The sequence below is a fragment of the Salmo salar genome, chromosome ssa27 (genome assembly GCF_905237065.1).
Source record: "Salmo salar chromosome ssa27, Ssal_v3.1, whole genome shotgun sequence".
NCBI lineage: Eukaryota > Metazoa > Chordata > Actinopteri > Salmoniformes > Salmonidae > Salmo > Salmo salar.
In genome coordinates this window covers 11,997,788-12,006,638 of record NC_059468.1, presented here as the reverse complement: position 1 = coordinate 12,006,638, position 8,851 = coordinate 11,997,788, and the positions used below count along the sequence as shown (strand labels likewise).

Here is an 8,851-nt window from a genome sequence, read left to right as displayed (position 1 = left end):
ATAAACTCCCAAATCATCCCCAACATTTAATTTAATTGATACTGTTGAGTGTTTTTTAATCAGTTTGGTAAACATGTTCATCCCATTGTGACATTGCCAACCACGACAAATGGAATCATTTGACGTATTAATGGTTCCATATAAAACCCTTTAATTCTAAGAAAGTGTCATATGGTCTTGAACTCGGTCAAAACACTGCAGTATGAAGGGTGATAATGAGTAAGCCTACGTTCAGTCGTTTTTTGAAAGCGACCACGCTGAGATTGCTCCGTGAGCGACCGCTTCTGTGTGCAGCTGGCCTGGTGATCGCTACGGGTTCGGCAGTCTACTTTTATAACAAATATTACGGCGTCGGTGAGGATGAACCGGCCACCGTGGAGACCGTGGACCGTGTTGTCACGGTTGAGGAGGGTACATTTACAGATTTTACAATGTCTAAATAACAATACTGACTGTATAAACGTGTAGAACAAAAGGAGGAAGGGAAGCGCTGCTAAGGTGCACAATAGTAGGTTTTGGTAGACAGAAGGTGCTCTTTGGTAAAAGGGGTAAATTGGCCATCAAAAAGAAAGGAGGACCAAGGCACTCTTCATATAATTAATTAAAATGCCTTTATTTGTACGGAATGTTCAATGGAAAGTTTTTAAACATGGTTTCCATTGAACATGCCATACAAATGAAGGCATTTTAATGAATGATATGAAGAGTTCTGTGGTCCTCCTTACTTTTTGACATACTGTATATAGTCCGGACTGAAACTATTTTCAGGCGTCGTCTAAAATGGCACCCTATACCCTATTTTTTTTTTTTTACCAGGGCCCATAGTTATATGGTTAAAAGGCTCTGGTTAATAGTAGTGCACTAAATAGGGAATAGGGAATTTAGGACTCATTTGATTACATGATGATGGCTAATAATTCCACTATTAACAACAACAAACCAACATGCTCCTCTGAGACCAAACCTTTCCTTGAGGTTTAGTTGAACATATTGGTACATTATGCAGACACGTAAATACAATGTGATATCATACAATATAAACACAATTCAATTATAAGATCAGCCTAACTACATGGACAGATGTTTGGTGTCTTGTAGTATTTCTTCAACTTAGAGAAAATAATCCTTTATTGTTTATTCATAAAGATCATGATCCCACCCTGGACCAGGAGGACCCAGTCCTTGTTCAGGTAAGAACACTGTAGGCCTATCAATAGTCTGGGTACCGGTCGGTTTCTGCTCTCTTGCCAATTCCATCTTGGCAAAAGTATATTTGCATGATAATTCCATAAGTAGTTGTCAGAGAGCTGAAACCGCCTGGCACCCAGGCTATAACAATACTGCTTCATTATCAGGACTGGTTCAATAACAATCAATTCAAACTGTAATTTTACTGACTTGAAAATGGATCCTGATTTATTCCTTAGTTTGTGGATGAGGAGGTTGGGCAGCGGCCCTGTCTGGCTTTAGTCCCTTGGTCTGGACCTCTGTGGGTTCCCAGCTCTGTAAGTCCAACAGTACTGATACTCTCTTGTCTTCTCTCTGGTCTTATGACTGATTTATGTAGCTTAAACACAAACATGACGTTTTCTGAAGGACAATATGGAAATACATTTCTGTAAACATATTCCATATTTTTTACAACTGCAGCTGACTTATTACCTTACCCTTGCTGGGAGGATGTTAGTGAGAGAGCGGGCAGTGTTAAACACACAGGTAACCATGCAGATTATTGGACAAAGCTCATTTTATCTAACAGGAAGGATTACCTTCAGTATCCACTATGGTAGTGAAATACTTTGCTGTCTGTTCCCTCATTTTCTCCCAGATTTTCATGATGGATCAGCCTGTTCTCATCTGTTTCACTCCTGTTGGGAGGATGGTGTGGGAGGAACTGTCTTCTCAAACTGAACAGGTATCCATTCATATGCAGATACTTCAGATGTTTCCTTAACCTTTGAACACAGACCTGTGTAGTTCAACTGACAATTCTTTTAGAATCTATAATGCAGTGGCCTCCTCTTGTGATCCTCCCTATACCAGTCTGTCACTCCTATAGGCTACCAGTCTGTCATTCTTGTTCCTTAGTATGTGGATGAGGAGGTTGGGCAGTGGCCTTGTCTGGCTTTAATCCCTTGGTCTGTTTATTATTAATCTCAGAGAAAGCTCTATACTTAAGGGATGTCTTTGTTTTGCAGCCAAATAGTGAAGACTCTGGTTTTCCCTATGAGAAGATGCAGCTGGTTGGGAACTGGGGTTCATTTCATTTCCATACCTGGATAATCCGTTATGGACGAGTGCAGGTACTTCAGACATATTCTTAACATTTGGGAACACACCTGTGTGTTTTAACTCCCATTTGTCTCTGGGTTTTCTTTTGTATGTCTGGTCCTAATTGAAACCTAGGGGAAAGTTGTTTACGAACATCATGTTGGCTCTATATCACTGCCAGTGGTGATAGTCCAAACTGAAAACGCCTGGCAAATGATATAGAAATATACAGCTAAAATATACAGAGAGGTGTGCAGACTGAAGCCGTTTTTCTTTATAGCAAAATGAAGAGGACATGCATCACCTGTGCATTGTGAGGGGAGTGGAGAAACAGCTGTGGTGGAGCAGAGTCATTCAGGAAAAAATCCTGGACCCATGGGTGAGAGATTCTCAACTGATCTTTCATCTCAAATGCACCTGATTTATGTCAAATGATGCACAAAATATGGAGCTACTTATATATCCTGAATGAAATGTAATTTTTCCCTGTGTCTCTTTGAAAGGGTATTGTCCAGGTGGTCCTCACCAACAAGGAGGTGACTGGTATTAAGGTACAGTCAAACACTTTCATAACAAAAAATGGAAAGTGGCAAATGTCCATTTACCTATTTAAATAAATGTTGACAAAATGAAATGATACATTTGAATTTCTATCCTCATTTTTAGTTCCTTGGTAGAAGGATCCATGGACTCAGGTCTTGCCTCGTCAAGAGGAGGTTAGAGTTCACCTATTATGAGGACGCCCAGGTATGCCTCGTTGTTTCTCTGCGGTAGGATTTATTTCAGTGTTTGGTTGAGGGGTTTTCAACATTGTGGTTGGGCTGACGGTGTTGTTTGTTAAACAGCAGGTGGATATCTCCACCACAGTGGAGGGGTTCCAGGAGAGGGGGGATGACATGATGGCGTATCAGTTCTCTACCTCTGACATTATCACCATCCCTCATGAGCCGTCCTCTGGCTCCTCTCACCAGTTCCCCCAGGATTCTCCACCTCCCCCTCCGCCTCCCCCATTCCCTTCCGATTCCCCTCCACCTTACCACTTCACCCAGGACCAGGCCCAGGACCAGACCCCTGACAGCACTCCTCAGGTAAAACTCTTTCTACAGTCAATAACCCTTTTTCTTTGTTTTCCTGACATTTGTACTTGTGTGTCTAAGTGTCATTGTGTTCCAAACACAGTGTTTTGGTGTCAACAGGTTTGTATTGTCTGTATAGGGGCAAGTTTTTAGGTCAAGATGAAAGTATTTTTATGATGTCACTGAATGTTTTGTCCGCTTCAGTTGCAGGTGAAATGCAGTTTAGTATTTATTTTATTTACTTATCTAGGTAAGTTAGTTAAGAACAAATTCTTATCTGACTTACCTTGGGAGCCCAGAGTTGATGTTAATGTGATGTCTGTTTTAGGAGTTTGTGGAGGAGCAACATAATGTTGCAGATGTGCCCCAGCTGTGGTGAGTTTGCTTTCATGTGTTCATCTATAGTAAAAACATTTGCTTTGAAATAATCTGCCCCTATATTGTAGTTATACAGATGTAGGAACTTAATAACCTTTTACTGCAGTGGGCTAAATCAGGGTCACACACAATGTTTCTTAGTAGTCTTTAACAAATCTACTTTGAAACAAAAGTCTGCACCTCACACACATGGATATGGTCTTAAAAAAGAAGACACCTTTAGCATTTCAGATATACAGTTGAAACACTTTATATACACTACCGGTCAAAAGTTTTCAAACACCTACTCATTCAAGGGTTTTTCTTTGTTTTTACTATTTTCTACGTTGTAGAATAATAGTGAAGACATCAAAACTATGAAAGAACACATATGGAATCATGTAGTAACCAAAGAAATGTTAAACAAATCAAAATATATTTTATGTTTAATATTCTTCAAATAGCCCCCCTTTGCCATGATAACAGCTTTCCACACTCTTGCATAGGAAATATTAGTTATTATGTGGATTATAATTTACATTTTTGTAGGGGTTGATAGGGCAAGTCAAGTCTGAAATTTCCAAGTGGAAATTACAAACTTTAAAAGCCTTTTTAAAACCGAAATACAATACAAGTTTCTCAGTGACAAAAGAGTGATCAAATTACAATCCTACATTGGTATGGTTTTTCTGAATCCTGCAGTTGTAACATAAAAGGATATCTTAATCTCATGGCATTAATGTATGCTTTAGCTTCTTATGTTGCACATTTGTTTCCAAACATTTCTATTTACAGGAGTTACTTTGGAAACCAAGGGACAACCAACTTCTCTCTGAGGCTGGCCTCTATCCGATGTGCTATGGAGGTGAGAAAGTGTGAATTTACCACCATTTGAATTTCATTTGATGTACATTTGTGTACTATTTCTAAATGTACTGTCTTGTTCTCACAGGCTCTGACATCCTCAGACAGTACCTCCCTTAATTACCTCACCCACGCTGGGAGGATGGTGTTGAGTGGACTGTCCAAGCTCAACCAGCAGGTAACCATTCACATAATTGTACAGCATTCATCAGACCAGATATATAGTTCCCACTGGGCACAGACGTCATTTCAGCGTGTAGTTTTTAGTTACATTTGAGTTGTCAACTAATGTGAATTCAATGTGAAATCAATAAAACAAATGTACCGTGTCATTGGACTTAGGTTAAAAGTTGGGTGAAAAAAATACGTTAATGACTTTTTTCAATTACAATCTGTTTTCCATGTTGATTCAACATCATCACATTACATTTTTGTTGTTGAAATGACAAGGAAACAACGTTGATTCAACCAGTCTTTGCCCAGTGGCTTACATTTAGGCAATAGTGATTCGTAAGGTTTAGTTGAAAAGTTCCAATGTCTTACAAGCCAAACAGTCAGAATTACAGACCTGAATCTTTGAGTTTATGATCCACGTTCTAAGGAATTTTATGGTTGTTTTGTTTTGAGGATGTGAGGCAGTTTCAGCAGGCCTATGACATCCTGGTGAACTTCATTAATGAGCCAGCAAACAGGGAGCGACTAGAGCTGGAGATGGCTCTTGTAGGAGTAGGTTTACATACAAGCTTGAGCGTTAGCTGCAGGCACCGTCTGCTCATCCAACATCTACTCAATGAGACTTTCTAAAGTGCTTGTCAATGAAAATGATGTAATTATCTTATTTGTTCGACTTCAGATCAACCACATCAACTTCACGGATGTATTTTATGAATTCGTTCTACTAAGCCTTCTAGAAGGAAAAACATCTCTTCCAACATCTGTAAGTGGCCCTAATAATGTAAACATCTTGTTGTTTATCTACCCTATCCACACTGTAGCCATACCAGGTCTGTAGACACTCACTCATGTCCCCTGTTCCTTCTCCAGAGGCCTGGTACCTTCTTTTATCTGCTCATTGAAGTGATAATGACGATTCACCCTCCTGGAGGAGCCTGGACAGAGTCTGCTGGGAACTTCTACCTCCTCCTTAAGGTGCATTTCTCTCTCCCCCTCTCTCTCTCTCTCTCTCTCTCTCTCTCTCTCTCTCTCTCTCTCTCTCTCTATCCTGAACTGTGTGTGATGGTTTGTTCATCCTTATCTTTGTAGTTGGTCATTAAATAATAGTTGATGTGTCTGTTGTCGTCAGGATCAGATGAAGGCGTGGTTGGACTCCATCTTCAACCTCGATGAGTCCATCTATGAAAGCCCACAGAGGCTCTCGTGGCAGGTGATGGTGAATCTAGAAATGCAGGTTGACTTCCTCCTGTCCAGCCTGGATTAAGGGTCCCAAACTGAGCTGAGGATCCCAAACACAAAATAAAGTATTTTGTATTTAAACATTACCTGTCAATCTGAAACTAATTTTACATCACGCCCAATCAAATTGTATTGGTCACAAACACATGTTTAGCAGATGTTAATGTGAGTGTAGCGAAATGCTTGTTCTTCTAGTTCCGACTGTGCAGTAATATCTAACAAGTTAACAATTTCACAACAACTACCTTATACACACAAGTGTAAAGGAATGAATAAGAGTATGTACATATAAATGGATGGATGAGCGATGGCTGTGCGGCATAGGCAAGATGTAGTAGATAGTATAGAGTACAGTATATACATATGAGATGGGTAATGTAGGGTATGTAAACATTATATAAAGTGGCATTGTTTAAAGTGACTAGTGATACATTTATTACATCCAATTTTTAATTATTAAAGTGGCTAGAGATTTGAGTCAGTATGTTGGCAGCAGCCACTCAATGTTAGTGATGTCTGTTTAACAGTCTGATGGCCTTAAAAAATAAGGTTCCAAGTTTGATGCACCTGTACTGACCTCGCCTTCTGGATGACAGCGGGGTGAACAGACAGTGGTTTGGGTGGTTGTTGTCCTTGATGATCTTTTTGGCCTTCCTGTGACATCGGGTGGTGTAGGTCTTCCTAGAGAACAGGTAGTTTCTCCCCCGGTGATGCGTTGTGCAGACCACACTACCCTCTGGAGAGCCTTACGGTTGTGGGCAGAGCAGTTGCCGTACCAGGCGGTGATACAGCCCGACAGGATGCTCTTGATTGTGCATCTGTAAAATTTGTGAGTGTTTTCGGTGACAAGCCAAATTTCCTCAGCCTCCTGAGGTTGAAGAGGCGCTGTTGCGTTTGGAGGGTACTATGGTGGACTATGGTGTTAAATGCTGAGCTGTAATTGATGAACAGCGTTCTTACATAGGTATTCCTCTTGTCCAGATGGGTTAGGGCAGTGTGCAGTGTGATTGCGATTGTGTCGTCTGTGGACCTATTGGGACGGTAAGCAAGTTGGAGTGGGTCTAGGGTGTCAGGTATGGTGGAGGTGATATGATCCTTGACTAGTCTCTCGAAGCACTTCATGATGACGGAAGTGAGTGCTACGGGGCAATAGTCGTTTAGCTCAGTTATTTCAGCTTTCTTGGGAACAGTAATAATGGTGGCCCTCTTGAAGCTTGTGGGAACAGCAGACAGGGATAGGGATTGATTGAATATGTCCGTAAACACACTAGCTAGCTGGTCTGCGCATGCTCTGAGGACGCGGCTAGGGATGCTGTCTGGGTAGGCAGCCTTGCGAGGGTTAACACGTTTAAATGTTTTACTCACGTTGGCTGCGGTGAAGGAGAGCCTGCAGGTTTTGGTAGCGGGCTGTGTCAATGGCAATGTATTGTCCTCAAAGTGAGCAAAGAAGTTGTTTAGTTTGTCTGGGAGCAATATGTCGGTGTCCGCGACGCTGGTTTTATTTTTGTAATCCGTGATTGACTGTATACCCTGCCACATACGTCTCGTGTCTCAGCCGTTGACATGCGGCTGTACCTTGTCTCTATACTGACGCTTAGCTTGTTTGATTGCCTTGCGGAGGGAATAGCTACACTGTTTGTATTTGGTCATGTTTCTGGGCTGCTTGCCATGATTAAAAGCAATGGTTCACGCTTTCAGTTTTGCGCGAATGCTACCATCAATCAATGGTTTCTGGTTGGGGAAGGTTTTAATAGTCACCGTGGGTACAACATTACTGATGCACTTGCTAATAAACTCACTCACCGAATCAGCGGATACATCAATGTTGTTGTCTCAGGCTATCCGGAACATATCCCAGTCCACGTGATCGAAGCAATCTTGAAGCGTGGAATAAGATTGGTCGGACCAGCGTTGAACAGACCTGAGCACGGGTGTTTCCTGTTTTAGTTTCTGTCTATAGGCTGGGAGCAACAAAATGGAGTCGTCGTCAGATTTGCTGAAAGGAAGGCGAGGGAGGGCTTTGTATGCGTCGCGGAAGTTAGAGTAGCAATGATCCACAATGCTGCCAGCCCGGGTCGCGCATTCGATATGCTGATAAAATTTAGGGAGCCTTGTTTTCAGATTAGCTTTGTTAAAATCCCCATCTACAATAAATGCAGCCTCAGCATATGTGGTTTCCAGTTTACACAGAGTCCAGTGATGTTCCGTCAGGGCCGTCGAGGTGTCTACTTGGGGGGGGGGGGATATACACGGCTGTGATTATAATCGAAGGGTATTCTCTTGGTAGATAATGCGGTCAGCATTTGATTATAAGGAATTCTAGGTCAGGTGAAAAAAAGGACTTGTGTTCGTGAATGTTGTTATGATCACACCACGACTCGTTAATCGTAAGGCATACATCCCAGCCCTTTTTCTTACCAGAGAGATGTTTGTTTCTGTCGGCACGATGCGTGAAGAAACCGGGTGACTGTACCGACTCTGATAACGTATCCCGAGTGAGCCAAGTTTCCGTGAAACAGAGAATGTTAAATCTCTGATGTCAAATCAAATTTATTTATATAGCCCTTCTTACACCAGCTAATATCTCAAAGTGCTGTACAGAAACCCAGCCTAAAACCCCAAACAGCAAGCAATACAGGTGTAGAAGCACGGTGGCTAGGAAAATCTCCCTAGAAAGGCCAAAACCTAGGAAGAAACCTAGAGAGGAACCATGCTATGAGGGGTGGCCAGTCCTCTTTTGGCTGTGCCGGGTGGAGATTATAACAGAACATGGCCAAGATGTTCAAATGTTCATAAATGACCAGCATGGTCAAATAATAATAATCACAGTAGTTGTCGAGGGTGCAACAAGTCAGCACCTCAAGAGTAAA

The 8,851-nt window shown here is 41.7% G+C and overlaps 2 long non-coding RNA genes across 2 annotated transcripts; both read left to right on the top strand.

Moving 5' to 3' along the window:
- The first annotated feature begins 584 nt into the window (after positions 1 to 584).
- Positions 585 to 2,682, top strand: LOC123730986 (uncharacterized). Its single transcript, XR_006762496.1, has 6 exons — positions 585 to 1,190; positions 1,428 to 1,505; positions 1,651 to 1,716; positions 1,829 to 1,915; positions 2,199 to 2,303; positions 2,552 to 2,682. It is a non-coding gene; the product is annotated as an uncharacterized lncRNA (long non-coding RNA).
- A 2,741-nt stretch (positions 2,683 to 5,423) lies between these two features.
- LOC123730985 (uncharacterized) lies at positions 5,424 to 6,021 on the top strand. The gene is made up of 3 exons (XR_006762495.1): positions 5,424 to 5,505; positions 5,613 to 5,717; positions 5,872 to 6,021. It is a non-coding gene; the product is annotated as an uncharacterized lncRNA (long non-coding RNA).
- Positions 6,022 to 8,851: the final 2,830 nt, after the last annotated feature.